Below are 17881 nucleotides of genomic sequence, written 5' to 3'. Positions count from 1 at the left end.
GAAGCAGTTTGCTAACACCGTTTTCCTGGAATCTGCGTAGTACTATCTGGGAGCGCATTGAGGGCCCACGGTGAAAACGGAAACATCCTCAGATCGTAACGAGAAAGAAGCTGTCTCCGAAATTGCTTTGTGATGTGTCAGTTCACCACACAGAGATTCACCTTCCCTTCTTGTAGCCCTTTGCCAGCACTGTTTCCCTGGATTCTGAAAAGTGATATTTGGGAGCTCATTGAGGGCTACGGGGAAAAGGAAATAGCCTCAGATAAAAACTGGAAGGAAGCGTTCTGAGAAACTGCATTGCGATGTGTGAATGCAACTCACAGAGTGACACTTGTCTCTTCAGTGACCAGTTTGCTCACACAGTTTCCTTGAAATCTGCCTTGGGATGCTTCTTAGCGCAATAAAGCTTACGGTGACAAAGGAAATCTCCTCAGAAAACAAGAAAAGAAGCTTTCTTAGAAACTGGTTTGCGATGTGTGAAATCATCTCCCGGCGTTACATCGGCGTTTCGTGGGGCAGTCGTTTAACACTGTCTCTCAGGAACCCGAGAAGGGTTACTTTGGATGGAATTGAGGCCTACGCTGATGAAGGACATATCCCCCATTAAAAACGTGAGAGAAGCTTTGTGAGACACTTCTCTGTGCTACGTGAATTCAACACATACAGTTACAGCTGAATCTTCAGGAAGCAGTTTGCCACCACTGTTTTCCGGGAATCTGCAAAGTGATATTTGGGGGCGCATTCAGGGCCCATGGTGCAAAAGGAAACATCCTCAGACGATAACTAGAAAGAAGCTGACTCAGACATTGCTTTGTGATGTTGAATTCCCCACACGGAGCTTCACCTTTACCATCTTGTAGCAGTATGCTAACACTGTTTTCATGGATTCCGCAAAGGGATGTTTGGGAGCTCATTGAGGCCTATGGTGAAAAGGGAAATATCCTCAGACACAAACAAGAAAGAAGTGTTTTGAGAAACGGCGTTGGGATGTGTGAATGCAACTCACGGAGTTACAGTTTTCTCTTCAGTGATCAACTTGCTCACACAGTTTTCCTGAAATCTGCCATGGCATATATTTCTTAGCGCAATGAAGCTTACAGAGGGCATAGCCTCAGATAAAATGAGAAAAGAAGCTGTCTTAGAAACTGGATCGTGATGTGAGAATTCATCTCATAGAGTTACACACCCCTTTCGTGGAAGAGTCATTTAACACTGTCTTTGAGGAACCTGAGGAGGGCTACTTCGGTTCGAATTCAGGCCTACGCTGAAATACCCTCGATGCAAAACGTGAGCGAAGCTGTGTGAGAAACTTCTCTGTGATACGTGAATTCATCACACAGAGTTACAACTGAGTCTTCAGGAAGCAGTTTGCTAACACCGTTTTCGTGGAATCTGCAAAGTGATATTTGGGGGCGCATTGAGGCCCATAGTGAACACGGAAACATCCTCCGATATTAACTAGAAAGAGGGAGTCTCAGAAATTGCTCTGTGATGTTGAATCCACCACACAGAGATTCACCTTTACCTTCTTGTAGCAGTTTGCTAACACTGTTGCCATGGATTCTGCAAAGTGATCTTTGGGAGCTCATTGTGGGCTACGGGGAAAAGAAAATATCCTCAGATAAGAAGCGGAAAGAAGCTTTCTGAGAAACTGCATTGAGGTGTGTGAATGCACCTCACGGAGTTACACTCTTCTCTTCAGTGATCAGTTTGCCAACACCGTTTTCTTGAAGCTTGCGATGAGATACTTCTCAGCGCTAGCAGCTTACGGTGACAAAGGAAATATCCTCAGATAAGAAATGAAAGAAGCTTCCTCGGGAATTGCTTTCAGATACGAGACTTCAGCTCCCAGAGTTACATCACTGTGTCTTGGAGCCGTTTCCTAGCACTGTTTTTGTGGATTCTGAGAACCGATAATTTCGGATGGGAACTGATAATTTCGGCTGGGAGGCAGGAACTATCCTCCGAGAAAAAGCGGAAGGAAGCTTTCTGAGAAACTGCTTTGTGATGTGTGAATTCATTTCAAAGGGTTACAAAACTCTTTCATGAGGAGTTTGCTAGCACTGTGTTTGTAGAATCTCACGAGTGATATCTTGGATAGCGTTGAATCCCATGGTGAATCATGAAATCTCCTCAGACCAATCTGCAGAGAGGCCTCCTCTGAAACTCCTTTGCTGTGGGTGACTTCGGCTCACAGAGTTCTACCATTGTTTCCCTTGAGACGCTTGCTAACAGTGTTTTCGCAGAATCTGCTCTAAGACACACAGTGGGGCTCCGAGACCACAAATAACCTCAGCTCGAAAACGAAAAATAGAAGCTTTCTGAGAAACTGCTTTGTGATGTGTGACTTCAACTCACTGAATTACACCTGCCTTTCATGGAGTCGTTGGCTACCCCCGTTTCTGTGGAATCTGGAAACTGATATTTCAGAGCCCTTTGAGGACTACGGGGCCAAAGGAAATATCCTCCGTTACAAAGGAGAAAGAAGCTTTCTGAGAAACTTCTTTGTGATCTGTGAATTCATCTCACAGAATTGCAGCTTTCTCCTAATGAAGCCCTTCGCGAAGACTGTTCTCGTGGAATTTGCAAAGTGATATTTGGGAGGTCACTGAGGGCTCCGGTGAAAAGGAAGTAGCCTCAGATGCAAACTGGAAAGAAGCTTTGTGAGAAACTGCATTGCGCTGTGTGAGTGCACCTCCCAGAGTTACACTTTTCCGTGATGAGTTTGACAAGACCGTTTCCTTGAAATCCGCAATGGGAGACTTCTTGGAGCTACGCAGCTTACCGTGACAAAGGAAGTATCCCTAGATAAAAATGACAGAAGCTTCCTCAGAAATTGCTTTCAGATACGTGACTTCATCTGACCGAGTTACATCACTGTTTCTTGGAGCCGTTTCCCAGCACTGTTTATGTGGATTCTGAGAACTGATATTTCGGATGGGTTTGGAGAGTGTGGGGAGAAAGGGATTATCCTCCGAGAAAAAGCAGGGTGCAGCTTTCCGAGAAACAGCTTTGTGACGTGTGAGTTCATTTCAAAGGCTTTCACCACTCTTGGGAGCACACGGAGGGATATGGTGAGAAAAGAAAGGTCCTCAGATAAAAACTGGAAAGAAGCCTTCGGAGAAACTGCATTGTGACATGTGAATGCGACTCCTAGACTTCCACGCAACTTTTCACTGACCCGTTTGCTAACACTGTTTGATTGCAGTCTGCACTGGGCTATTTCTCAGCGCAATGAAGCTTACGGTGACCCAGGAAATATCGTAAATGAAAACTGGAAAGAAGCTTTGTGAGAAACTTCTTAATGAAATGTGAATTCATCTCACAGAGTTCCCACTTAGTCTTCGCGAAGCAGTTTGCTAACACCGTTTTCCTGGAATCTGCGTAGTACTATCTGGGAGCGCATTGAGGGCCCACGGTGAAAACGGAAACATCCTCAGATCGTAACGAGAAAGAAGCTGTCTCCGAAATTGCTTTGTGATGTGTCAGTTCACCACACAGAGATTCACCTTCCCTTCTTGTAGCCCTTTGCCAGCACTGTTTCCCTGGATTCTGCAAAGTGGTATTTGGGAGCTCATTGAGGGCTACGGGGAAAAGGAAATAGCCTCAGATAAAAACTGGAAGGAAGCGTTCTGGGAAACTGCATTGCGATGTGTGAATGCAACTCACAGAGCGACACTTGTCTCTTCGGTGACCAGTTTGCTCACACAGTTTCCTTGAAATCTGCCTTGGGATGCTTCTTAGCGCAATGAAGCTTACGGTGACAAAGGAAATCTCCTCAGAAAACATTAAAAGAAGCTTTCTTACAAACTGGTTTGCGATGTGTGAAATCATCTCCCGGCGTTACATCGGCGTTTCGTGGGGCAGTCGTTTAACACTGTCTCTCAGGAACCCGAGAAGGGCTACTTTGGATGGAATTGAGGCCTACGCTGATGAAGGACATATCCCCCATTAAAAACGTGAGAGAAGCTTTGTGAGACACTTCTCTGTGCTACGAGAATTCAACACATAGAGTTACAGCTGAATCTTCAGGAAGCAGTTTGCCACCACTGTTTTCCGGGAATCTGCAAAGTGATATTTGGGGGCGCATTCAGGGCCCATGGTGCAAAAGGAAACATCCTCAGACGATAACTAGAAAGAAGCTGACTCAGACATTGCTTTGTGATGTTGAATTCCCCACACGGAGCTTCACCTTTACCCTCTTGTAGCAGTATGCTAACACTGTTTTCATGGATTCCGCAAAGGGATGTTTGGGAGCTCATTATGGCCTATGGTGAAAAGGGAAATATCCTCAGACACAAACAAGAAAGAAGTGTTTTGAGAAACGGCGTTGGGATGTGTGAATGCAACTCACAGAGTTACAGTTTTCTCTTCAGTGATCAACTTGCTCACACAGTTTTCCTGAAATCTGCCATGGCATATATTTCTTAGCGCAATGAAGCTTACAGAGGGCATAGCCTCAGATAAAATGAGAAAAGAAGCTGTCTTAGAAACTGGATCGTGATGTGAGAATTCATCTCACAGAGTTACACACCCCTTTCGTGGAAGAGTCATTTAACACTGTCTTTGAGGAACCTGAGAAGGGCTACTTCGGTTCGAATTCAGGCCTACGCTGAAATACCCTCGATGCAAAACGTGAGCGAAGCTGTGTGAGAAACTTCTCTGTGATACGTGAATTCATCACACAGAGTTACAACTGAGTCTTCAGGAAGCAGTTTGCTAACACCGTTTTCGTGGAATCTGCAAAGTGATATTTGGGGGCGCATTGAGGCCCATAGTGAACACGGAAACATCCTCCGATATTAACTAGAAAGAAGCAGTCTCAGAAATTGCTCTGTGATGTTGAATCCACCACACAGAGATTCACCTTTACCTTCTTGTAGCAGTTTGCTAACACTGTTGCCGTGGATTCTGCAAAGTGATCTTTGGGAGCTCATTGTGGGCTACGGGGAAAAGAGAATATCCTCAGATAAGAAGCGGAAAGAAGCTTTCTGAGAAACTGCATTGCGGTGTGTGAATGCACCTCACGGAGTTACACTCTTCTCTTCAGTGATCAGTTTGCCAACACCGTTTTCTTGAAGCTTGCGATGAGATACTTCTCAGCGCTAGCAGCTTACGGTGACAAAGGAAATATCCTCAGATAAGAAATGAAAGAAGCTTCCTCGGGAATTGCTTTCAGATACGAGACTTCAGCTCCCAGAGTTACATCACTGTGTCTTGGAGCCGTTTCCTAGCACTGTTTTTGTGGATTCTGAGAACTGATAATTTCGGATGGGAACTGATAATTTCGGCTGGGAGGCAGGAACTATCCTCCGAGAAAAAGTGGAAGGAAGCTTTCTGAGAAACTGCTTTGTGATGTGTGAATTCATTTCAAAGGGTTACACCACTCTTTCATGAGGAGTTTGCTAGCACTGTGTTTGTAGAATCTCACGAGTGATATCTTGGATAGCGTTGAATCCCATGGTGAATCATGAAATCTCCTCAGACCAATCTGCAGAGAGGCCTCCTCTGAAACTCCTTTGCTGTGGGTGACTTCGGCTCACAGAGTTCTACCATTGTTTCCCTTGAGACGCTTGCTAACAGTGTTTTCGCAGAATCTGCTCTAAGACACACAGTGGGGCTCCGAGACCACAAATAACCTCAGCTCGAAAACGAAAAATAGAAGCTTTCTGAGAAACTGCTTTGTGATGTGTGACTTCAACTCAGTGAATTACACCTGCCTTTCATGGAGCCGTTGGCTACCCCCGTTTCTGTGGAATCTGGAAACTGATATTTCAGACCCCTTTGAGGACTACGGGGCCAAAGGAAATATCCTCCGTTACAAAGGAGAAAGAAGCTTTCTGAGAAACTTCTTTGTGATCTGTGAATTCGTCTCACAGAATTGCAGCTTTCTCCTAATGAAGCCCTTCGCGAAGACTGTTCTCGTGGAATTTGCCAAGTGATATTTGGGAGCTCACTGAGGGCTCCGGTGAAAAGGAAATAGCCTCAGATGCACACTGGAAAGAAGCTTTGTGAGAAACTGCATTGCGCTGTGTGAGTGCACCTCCCAGAGTTACACTTTTCCGTGATGAGTTTGACAAGACCGTTTCCTTGAAATCCGCAATGGGAGACTTCTTGGAGCTACGCAGCTTACCGTGACAAAGGAAGTATCCCTAGATAAAAATGACAGAAGCTTCCTCAGAAATTGCTTTCAGATACGTGACTTCATCTGACCGACTTACATCACTGTTTCTTGGAGCCGTTTCCCAGCACTGTTTATGTGGATTCCGAGAACTGATATTTCGGATGGGTTTGGAGAGTGTGGGGAGAAAGGGATTATCCTCCGAGAAAAAGCAGGGTGCAGCTTTCTGAGAAACAGCTTTGTGACGTGTGAGTTCATTTCAAAGGCTTTCACCACTCTTGGGAGCACACGGAGGGATATGGTGAGAAAAGAAAGGTCCTCAGATAAAAACTGGAAAGAAGCCTTCGGAGAAACTGCATTGTGACATGTGAATGCGACTCCTAGACTTCCACGCAACTTTTCACTGACCCGTTTGCTAACACTGTTTGATTGCAGTCTGCACTGGGCTATTTCTCAGCGCAATGAAGCTTACGGTGACCCAGGAAATATCGTAAATGAAAACTGGAAAGAAGCTTTGTGAGAAACTTCTCAGTGAAACGTGAATTCATCTCACAGAGTTCCCACTTAGTCTTCGCGAAGCAGTTTGCTAACACCGTTTTCCTGGAATCTGCGTAGTACTATCTGGGAGCGCATTGAGGGCCCACGGTGAAAACGGAAACATCCTCAGATCGTAACGAGAAAGAAGCTGTCTCCCAAATTGCTTTGTGATGTGTCAGTTCACCACACAGAGATTCACCTTCCCTTCTTGTAGCCCTTTGCCAGCACTGTTTCCCTGGATTCTGCAAAGTGATATTTGGGAGCTCATTGAGGGCTACGGGGAAAAGGAAATAGCCTCAGATAAAAACTGGAAGGAAGCGTTCTGAGAAACTGCATTGCGATGTGTGAATGCAACTCACAGAGTGACACTTGTCTCTTCAGTGACCAGTTTGCTCACACAGTTTCCTTGAAATCTGCCTTGGGATGCTTCTTAGCGCAATGAAGCTTACGGTGACAAAGGAAATCTCCTCAGAAAACATTAAAAGAAGCTTTCTTAGAAACTGGTTTGCGATGTGTGAAATCATCTCCCAGCGTTACATCGGCGTTTCGTGGGGCAGTCGTTTAACACTGTCTCTCAGGAACCCGAGAAGGGCTACTTTGGATGGAATTGAGGCCTACGCTGATGAAGGACATATCCCCCATTAAAAACGTGAGAGAAGCTTTGTGAGACACTTCTCTGTGCTACGTGAATTCAACACATAGAGTTACAGCTGAATCTTCAGGAAGCAGTTTGCCACCACTGTTTTCCGGGAATCTGCAAAGTGATATTTGGGGGCGCATTCAGGGCCCATGGTGCCAAAGGAAACATCCTCAGACGATAACTAGAAAGAAGCTGACTCAGACATTGCTTTGTGATGTTGAATTCCCCACACGGAGCTTCACCTTTACCATCTTGTAGCAGTATGCTAACACTGTTTTCATGGATTCCGCAAAGGGATGTTTGGGAGCTCATTGAGGCCTATGGTGAAAAGGGAAATATCCTCAGACACAAACAAGAAAGAAGTGTTTTGAGAAACGGCGTTGGGATGTGTGAATGCAACTCACGGAGTTACAGTTTTCTCTTCAGTGATCAACTTGCTCACACAGTTTTCCTGAAATCTGCCATGGCATATATTTCTTAGCGCAATGAAGCTTACAGAGGGCATAGCCTCAGATAAAATGAGAAAAGAAGCTGTCTTAGAAACTGGATCGTGATGTGAGAATTCATCTCACAGAGTTACACACCCCTTTCGTGGAAGAGTCATTTAACACTGTCTTTGAGGAACCTGAGAAGGGCTACTTCGGTTCGAATTCAGGCCTACGCTGAAATACCCTCGATGCAAAACGTGAGCGAAGCTGTGTGAGAAACTTCTCTGTGATACGTGAATTCATCACACAGAGTTACAACTGAGTCTTCAGGAAGCAGTTTGCTAACACCGTTTTCGTGGAATCTGCAAAGTGATATTTGGGGGCGCATTGAGGCCCATAGTGAACACGGAAACATCCTCCGATATTAACTAGAAAGAAGCAGTCTCAGAAATTGCTCTGTGATGTTGAATCCACCACACAGAGATTCACCTTTACCTTCTTGTAGCAGTTTGCTAACACTGTTGCCGTGGATTCTGCAAAGTGATCTTTGGGAGCTCACTGTGGGCTACGGGGAAAAGAAAATATCCTCAGATAAGAAGCGGAAGGAAGCTTTCTGAGAAACTGCATTGCGGTGTGTGAATGCACCTCACGGAGTTACACTCTTCTCTTCAGTGATCAGTTTGCCAACACCGTTTTCTTGAAGCTTGCGATGAGATACTTCTCAGCGCTAGCAGCTTACGGTGACAAAGGAAATATCCTCAGATAAGAAATGAAAGAAGCTTCCTCGGGAATTGCTTTCAGATACGAGACTTCAGCTCCCAGAGTTACATCACTGTGTCTTGGAGCCGTTTCCTAGCACTGTTTTTGTGGATTCTGAGAACTGATAATTTCGGATGGGAACTGATAATTTCGGCTGGGAGGCAGGAACTATCCTCCGAGAAAAAGCGGAAGGAAGCTTTCTGAGAAACTGCTTTGTGATGTGTGAATTCATTTCAAAGGGTTACACCACTCTTTCATGAGGAGTTTGCTAGCACTGTGTTTGTAGAATCTCACGAGTGATATCTTGGATAGCGTTGAATCCCATGGTGAATCATGAAATCTCCTCAGACCAATCTGCAGAGAGGCCTCCTCTGAAACTCCTTTGCTGTGGGTGACTTCGGCTCACAGAGTTCTACCATTGTTTCCCTTGAGACGCTTGCTAACAGTGTTTTCGCAGAATCTGCTCTAAGACACACAGTGGGGCTCCGAGACCACAAATAACCTCAGCTTGAAAACGAAAAATAGAAGCTTTCTGAGAAACTGCTTTGTGATGTGTGACTTCAACTCACTGAATTACACCTGCCTTTCATGGAGCCGTTGGCTACCCCCGTTTCTGTGGAATCTGGAAACTGATATTTCAGACCCCTTTGAGGACTACGGGGCCGAAGGAAATATCCTCCGTTACAAAGGAGAAAGAAGCTTTCTGAGAAACTTCTTTGTGATCTGTGAATTCATCTCACAGAATTGCAGCTTTCTCCTAATGAAGCCCTTCGCGAAGACTGTTCTCGTGGAATTTGCAAAGTGATATTTGGGAGCTCACTGAGGGCTCCGGTGAAAAGGAAATAGCCTCAGATGCACACTGGAAAGAAGCTTTGTGAGAAACTGCATTGCGCTGTGTGAGTGCACCTCCCAGAGTTACACTTTTCCGTGATGAGTTTGACAAGACCCTTTCCTTGAAATCCGCAATGGGAGACTTCTTGGAGCTACGCAGCTTACCGTGACAAAGGAAGTATCCCTAGATAAAAATGACAGAAGCTTCCTCAGAAATTGCTTTCAGATACGTGACTTCATCTGACCGACTTACATCACTGTTTCTTGGAGCCGTTTCCCAGCACTGTTTATGTGGATTCCGAGAACTGATATTTCGGATGGGTTTGGAGAGTGTGGGGAGAAAGGGATTATCCTCCGAGAAAAAGCAGGGTGCAGCTTTCTGAGAAACAGCTTTGTGACGTGTGAGTTCATTTCAAAGGCTTTCACCACTCTTGGGAGCACACGGAGGGATATGGTGAGAAAAGAAAGGTCCTCAGATAAAAACTGGAAAGAAGCCTTCGGAGAAACTGCATTGTGACATGTGAATGCGACTCCTAGACTTCCACGCAACTTTTCACTGACCCGTTTGCTAACACTGTTTGATTGCAGTCTGCACTGGGCTATTTCTCAGCGCAATGAAGCTTACGGTGACCCAGGAAATATCGTAAATGAAAACTGGAAAGAAGCTTTCTGAGAAACTTCTCAGTGAAACGTGAATTCATCTCACAGAGTTCCCACTTAGTTTTCGCGAAGCAGTTTGCTAACACCGTTTTCCTGGAATCTGCGTAGTACTATCTGGGAGCGCATTGAGGGCCCACGGTGAAAACGGAAACATCCTCAGATCGTAACGAGAAAGAAGCTGTCTCCCAAATTGCTTTGTGATGTGTCAGTTCACCACACAGAGATTCACCTTCCCTTCTTGTAGCCCTTTGCCAGCACTGTTTCCCTGGATTCTGCAAAGTGATATTTGGGAGCTCATTGAGGGCTACGGGGAAAAGGAAATAGCCTCAGATAAAAACTGGAAGGAAGCGTTCTGAGAAACTGCATTGCGATGTGTGAATGCAACTCACAGAGTGACACTTGTCTCTTCAGTGACCAGTTTGCTCACACAGTTTCCTTGAAATCTGCCTTGGGATGCTTCTTAGCGCAATGAAGCTTACGGTGACAAAGGAAATCTCCTCAGAAAACATTAAAAGAAGCTTTCTTAGAAACTGGTTTGCGATGTGTGAAATCATCTCCCAGCGTTACATCGGCGTTTCGTGGGGCAGTCGTTTAACACTGTCTCTCAGGAACCCGAGAAGGGCTACTTTGGATGGAATTGAGGCCTACGCTGATGAAGGACATATCCCCCATTAAAAACGTGAGAGAAGCTTTGTGAGACACTTCTCTGTGCTACGTGAATTCAACACATAGAGTTACAGCTGAATCTTCAGGAAGCAGTTTGCCACCACTGTTTTCCGGGAATCTGCAAAGTGATATTTGGGGGCGCATTCAGGGCCCATGGTGCAAAAGGAAACATCCTCAGACGATAACTAGAAAGAAGCTGACTCAGACATTGGTTTGTGATGTTGAATTCCCCACACGGAGCTTCACCTTTACCATCTTGTAGCAGTATGCTAACACTGTTTTCATGGATTCCGCAAAGGGATGTTTGGGAGCTCATTGAGGCCTATGGTGAAAAGGGAAATATCCTCAGACACAAACAAGAAAGAAGTGTTTTGAGAAACGGCGTTGGGATGTGTGAATGCAACTCACGGAGTTACAGTTTTCTCTTCAGTGATCAACTTGCTCACACAGTTTTCCTGAAATCTGCCATGGCATATATTTCTTAGCGCAATGAAGCTTACAGAGGGCATAGCCTCAGATAAAATGAGAAAAGAAGCTGTCTTAGAAACTGGATCGTGATGTGAGAATTCATCTCACAGAGTTACACACCCCTTTCGTGGAAGAGTCATTTAACACTGTCTTTGAGGAACCTGAGAAGGGCTACTTCGGTTCGAATTCAGGCCTACGCTGAAATACCCTCGATGCAAAACGTGAGCGAAGCTGTGTGAGAAACTTCTCTGTGATACGTGAATTCATCACACAGAGTTACAACTGAGTCTTCAGGAAGCAGTTTGCTAACACCGTTTTCGTGGAATCTGCAAAGTGATATTTGGGGGCGCATTGAGGCCCATAGTGAACACGGAAACATCCTCCGATATTAACTAGAAAGAAGCAGTCTCAGAAATTGCTCTGTGATGTTGAATCCACCACACAGAGATTCACCTTTACCTTCTTGTAGCAGTTTGCTAACACTGTTGCCGTGGATTCTGCAAAGTGATCTTTGGGAGCTCATTGTGGGCTACGGGGAAAAGAAAATATCCTCAGATAAGAAGCGGAAGGAAGCTTTCTGAGAAACTGCATTGCGGTGTGTGAATGCACCTCACGGAGTTACACTCTTCTCTTCAGTGATCAGTTTGCCAACACCGTTTTCTTGAAGCTTGCGATGAGATACTTCTCAGCGCTAGCAGCTTACGGTGACAAAGGAAATATCCTCAGATAAGAAATGAAAGAAGCTTCCTCGGGAATTGCTTTCAGATACGAGACTTCAGCTCCCAGAGTTACATCACTGTGTCTTGGAGCCGTTTCCTAGCACTGTTTTTGTGGATTCTGAGAACTGATAATTTCGGATGGGAACTGATAATTTCGGCTGGGAGGCAGGAACTATCCTCCGAGAAAAAGCGGAAGGAAGCTTTCTGAGAAACTGCTTTGTGATGTGTGAATTCATTTCAAAGGGTTACACCACTCTTTCATGAGGAGTTTGCTAGCACTGTGTTTGTAGAATCTCACGAGTGATATCTTGGATAGCGTTGAATCCCATGGTGAATCATGAAATCTCCTCAGACCAATCTGCAGAGAGGCCTCCTCTGAAACTCCTTTGCTGTGGGTGACTTCGGCTCACAGAGTTCTACCATTGTTTCCCTTGAGACGCTTGCTAACAGTGTTTTCGCAGAATCTGCTCTAAGACACACAGTGGGGCTCCGAGACCACAAATAACCTCAGCTTGAAAACGAAAAATAGAAGCTTTCTGAGAAACTGCTTTGTGATGTGTGACTTCAACTCACTGAATTACACCTGCCTTTCATGGAGCCGTTGGCTACCCCCGTTTCTGTGGAATCTGGAAACTGATATTTCAGACCCCTTTGAGGACTACGGGGCCGAAGGAAATATCCTCCGTTACAAAGGAGAAAGAAGCTTTCTGAGAAACTTCTTTGTGATCTGTGAATTCATCTCACAGAATTGCAGCTTTCTCCTAATGAAGCCCTTCGCGAAGACTGTTCTCGTGGAATTTGCAAAGTGATATTTGGGAGCTCACTGAGGGCTCCGGTGAAAAGGAAATAGCCTCAGATGCACACTGGAAAGAAGCTTTGTGAGAAACTGCATTGCGCTGTGTGAGTGCACCTCCCAGAGTTACACTTTTCCGTGATGAGTTTGACAAGACCGTTTCCTTGAAATCCGCAATGGGAGACTTCTTGGAGCTACGCAGCTTACCGTGACAAAGGAAGTATCCCTAGATAAAAATGACAGAAGCTTCCTCAGAAATTGCTTTCAGATACGTGACTTCATCTGACCGACTTACATCACTGTTTCTTGGAGCCGTTTCCCAGCACTGTTTATGTGGATTCCGAGAACTGATATTTCGGATGGGTTTGGAGAGTGTGGGGAGAAAGGGATTATCCTCCGAGAAAAAGCAGGGTGCAGCTTTCTGAGAAACAGCTTTGTGACGTGTGAGTTCATTTCAAAGGCTTTCACCACTCTTGGGAGCACACGGAGGGATATGGTGAGAAAAGAAAGGTCCTCAGATAAAAACTGGAAAGAAGCCTTCGGAGAAACTGCATTGTGACATGTGAATGCGACTCCTAGACTTCCACGCAACTTTTCACTGACCCGTTTGCTAACACTGTTTGATTGCAGTCTGCACTGGGCTATTTCTCAGCGCAATGAAGCTTACGGTGACCCAGGAAATATCGTAAATGAAAACTGGAAAGAAGCTTTCTGAGAAACTTCTCAGTGAAACGTGAATTCATCTCACAGAGTTCCCACTTAGTCTTCGCGAAGCAGTTTGCTAACACCGTTTTCCTGGAATCTGCGTAGTACTATCTGGGAGCGCATTGAGGGCCCACGGTGAAAACGGAAACATCCTCAGATCGTAACGAGAAAGAAGCTGTCTCCGAAATTGCTTTGTGATGTGTCAGTTCACCACACAGAGATTCACCTTCCCTTCTTGTAGCCCTTTGCCAGCACTGTTTCCCTGGATTCTGCAAAGTGATATTTGGGAGCTCATTGAGGGCTACGGGGAAAAGGAAATAGCCTCAGATAAAAACTGGAAGGAAGCGTTCTGAGAAACTGCATTGCGATGTGTGAATGCAACTCACAGAGTGACACTTGTCTCTTCAGTGACCAGTTTGCTCACACAGTTTCCTTGAAATCTGCCTTGGGATGCTTCTTAGCGCAATGAAGCTTACGGTGACAAAGGAAATCTCCTCAGAAAACATTAAAAGAAGCTTTCTTAGAAACTGGTTTGCGATGTGTGAAATCATCTCCCAGCGTTACATCGGCGTTTCGTGGGGCAGTCGTTTAACACTGTCTCTCAGGAACCCGAGAAGGGCTACTTTGGATGGAATTGAGGCCTACGCTGATGAAGGACATATCCCCCATTAAAAACGTGAGAGAAGCTTTGTGAGACACTTCTCTGTGCTACGTGAATTCAACACATAGAGTTACAGCTGAATCTTCAGGAAGCAGTTTGCCACCACTGTTTTCCGGGAATCTGCAAAGTGATATTTGGGGGCGCATTCAGGGCCCATGGTGCAAAAGGAAACATCCTCAGACGATAACTAGAAAGAAGCTGACTCAGACATTGCTTTGTGATGTTGAATTCCCCACACGGAGCTTCACCTTTACCATCTTGTAGCAGTATGCTAACACTGTTTTCATGGATTCCGCAAAGGGATGTTTGGGAGCTCATTGAGGCCTATGGTGAAAAGGGAAATATCCTCAGACACAAACAAGAAAGAAGTGTTTTGAGAAACGGCGTTGGGATGTGTGAATGCAACTCACGGAGTTACAGTTTTCTCTTCAGTGATCAACTTGCTCACACAGTTTTCCTGAAATCTGCCATGGCATATTTCTTAGCGCAATGAAGCTTACAGAGGGCATAGCCTCAGATAAAATGAGAAAAGAAGCTGTCTCAGAAACTGGATCGTGATGTGAGAATTCATCTCACAGAGTTACACACCCCTTTCGTGGAAGAGTCATTTAACACTGTCTTTGAGGAACCTGAGAAGGGCTACTTCGGTTCGAATTCAGGCCTACGCTGAAATACCCTCGATGCAAAACGTGTGCGAAGCTGTGTGAGAAACTTCTCTGTGATACGTGAATTCATCACACAGAGTTACAACTGAGTCTTCAGGAAGCAGTTTGCTAACACCGTTTTCGTGGAATCTGCAAAGTGATATTTGGGGGCGCATTGAGGCCCATAGTGAACACGGAAACATCCTCCGATATTAACTAGAAAGAAGCAGTCTCAGAAATTGCTCTGTGATGTTGAATCCACCACACAGAGATTCACCTTTACCTTCTTGTAGCAGTTTGCTAACACTGTTGCCGTGGATTCTGCAAAGTGATCTTTGGGAGCTCATTGTGGGCTACGGGGAAAAGAAAATATCCTCAGATAAGAAGCGGAAGGAAGCTTTCTGAGAAACTGCATTGCGGTGTGTGAATGCACCTCACGGAGTTACACTCTTCTCTTCAGTGATCAGTTTGCCAACACCGTTTTCTTGAAGCTTGCGATGAGATACTTCTCAGCGCTAGCAGCTTACGGTGACAAAGGAAATATCCTCAGATAAGAAATGAAAGAAGCTTCCTCGGGAATTGCTTTCAGATACGAGACTTCAGCTCCCAGAGTTACATCACTGTGTCTTGGAGCCGTTTCCTAGCACTGTTTTTGTGGATTCTGAGAACTGATAATTTCGGATGGGAACTGATAATTTCGGCTGGGAGGCAGGAACTATCCTCCGAGAAAAAGCGGAAGGAAGCTTTCTGAGAAACTGCTTTGTGATGTGTGAATTCATTTCAAAGGGTTACACCACTCTTTCATGAGGAGTTTGCTAGCACTGTGTTTGTAGAATCTCACGAGTGATATCTTGGATAGCGTTGAATCCCATGGTGAATCATGAAATCTCCTCAGACCAATCTGCAGAGAGGCCTCCTCTGAAACTCCTTTGCTGTGGGTGACTTCGGCTCACAGAGTTCTACCATTGTTTCCCTTGAGACGCTTGCTAACAGTGTTTTCGCAGAATCTGCTCTAAGACACACAGTGGGGCTCCGAGACCACAAATAACCTCAGCTCGAAAACGAAAAATAGAAGCTGTCTGAGAAACTGCTTTGTGATGTGTGACTTCAACTCACTGAATTACACCTGCCTTTCATGGAGCCGTTGGCTACCCCCGTTTCTGTGGAATCTGGAAACTGATATTTCAGACCCCTTTGAGGACTACGGGGCCGAAGGAAATATCCTCCGTTACAAAGGAGAAAGAAGCTTTCTGAGAAACTTCTTTGTGATCTGTGAATTCATCTCACAGAATTGCAGCTTTCTCCTAATGAAGCCCTTCGCGAAGACTGTTCTCGTGGAATTTGCAAAGTGATATTTGGGAGCTCACTGAGGGCTCCGGTGAAAAGGAAATAGCCTCAGATGCACACTGGAAAGAAGCTTTGTGAGAAACTGCATTGCGCTGTGTGAGTGCACCTCCCAGAGTTACACTTTTCAGTGATGAGTTTGACAAGACCGTTTCCTTGAAATCCGCAATGGGAGATTTCTTGGAGCTACGCAGCTTACCGTGACAAAGGAAGTATCCCTAGATAAAAATGACAGAAGCTTCCTCAGAAATTGCTTTCAGATACGTGACTTCATCTGACCGAGTTACATCACTGTTTCTTGGAGCCGTTTCCCAGCACTGTTTATGTGGATTCCGAGAACTGATATTTCGGATGGGTTTGGAGAGTGTGGGGAGAAAGGGATTATCCTCCGAGAAAAAGCAGGGTGCAGCTTTCTGAGAAACAGCTTTGTGACGTGTGAGTTCATTTCAAAGGCTTTCACCACTCTTGGGAGCACACGGAGGATATGGTGAGAAAAGAAAGGTCCTCAGATAAAAACTGGAAAGAAGCCTTCGGAGAAACTGCATTGTGACATGTGAATGCGACTCCTAGACTTCCACGCAACTTTTCACTGACCCGTTTGCTAACACTGTTTGATTGCAGTCTGCACTGGGCTATTTCTCAGCGCAATGAAGCTTACGGTGACCCAGGAAATATCGTAAATGAAAACTGGAAAGAAGCTTTGTGAGAAACTTCTCAGTGAAACGTGAATTCATCTCACAGAGTTCCCACTTAGTCTTCGCGAAGCAGTTTGCTAACACCGTTTTCCTGGAATCTGCGTAGTACTATCTGGGAGCGCATTGAGGGCCCACGGTGAAAACGGAAACATCCTCAGATCGTAACGAGAAAGAAGCTGTCTCCGAAATTGCTTTGTGATGTGTCAGTTCACCACACAGAGATTCACCTTCCCTTCTTGTAGCCCTTTGCCAGCACTGTTTCCCTGGATTCTGCAAAGTGATATTTGGGAGCTCATTGAGGGCTACGGGGAAAAGGAAATAGCCTCAGATAAAAACTGGAAGGAAGCGTTCTGAGAAACTGCATTGCGATGTGTGAATGCAACTCACAGAGTGACACTTGTCTCTTCAGTGACCAGTTTGCTCACACAGTTTCCTTGAAATCTGCCTTGGGATGCTTCTTAGCGCAATGAAGCTTACGGTGACAAAGGAAATCTCCTCAGAAAACATTAAAAGAAGCTTTCTTAGAAACTGGTTTGTGATGTGTGAAATCATCTCCCAGCGTTACATCGGCGTTTCGTGGGGCAGTCGTTTAACACTGTCTCTCAGGAACCCGAGAAGGGCTACTTTGGATGGAATTGAGGCCTACGCTGATGAAGGACATATCCCCCATTAAAAACGTGAGAGAAGCTTTGTGAGACACTTCTCTGTGCTACGTGAATTCAACACATAGAGTTACAGCTGAATCTTCAGGAAGCAGTTTGCCACCACTGTTTTCCGGGAATCTGCAAAGTGATATTTGGGGGCGCATTCAGGGCCCATGGTGCCAAAGGAAACATCCTCAGACGATAACTAGAAAGAAGCTGACTCAGACATTGCTTTGTGATGTTGAATTCCCCACACGGAGCTTCACCTTTACCCTCTTGTAGCAGTGTGCTAACACTGTTTTCATGGATTCCGCAAAGGGATGTTTGGGAGCTCATTGAGGCCTATGGTGAAAAGGGAAATATCCTCAGACACAAACAAGAAAGAAGTGTTTTGAGAAACGGCGTTGGGATGTGTGAATGCAACTCACGGAGTTACAGTTTTCTCTTCAGTGATCAACTTGCTCACACAGTTTTCCTGAAATCTGCCATGGCATATATTTCTTAGCGCAATGAAGCTTACAGAGGGCATAGCCTCAGATAAAATGAGAAAAGAAGCTGTCTTAGAA

Source organism: Macaca fascicularis, chromosome Y (assembly GCF_037993035.2).
Source record: "Macaca fascicularis isolate 582-1 chromosome Y, T2T-MFA8v1.1".
Classification (NCBI taxonomy): Eukaryota; Metazoa; Chordata; class Mammalia; order Primates; family Cercopithecidae; genus Macaca; species Macaca fascicularis.
The sequence above is the reverse complement of the archived record's forward strand: the minus strand, read 5'-3'. Positions refer to the sequence as shown.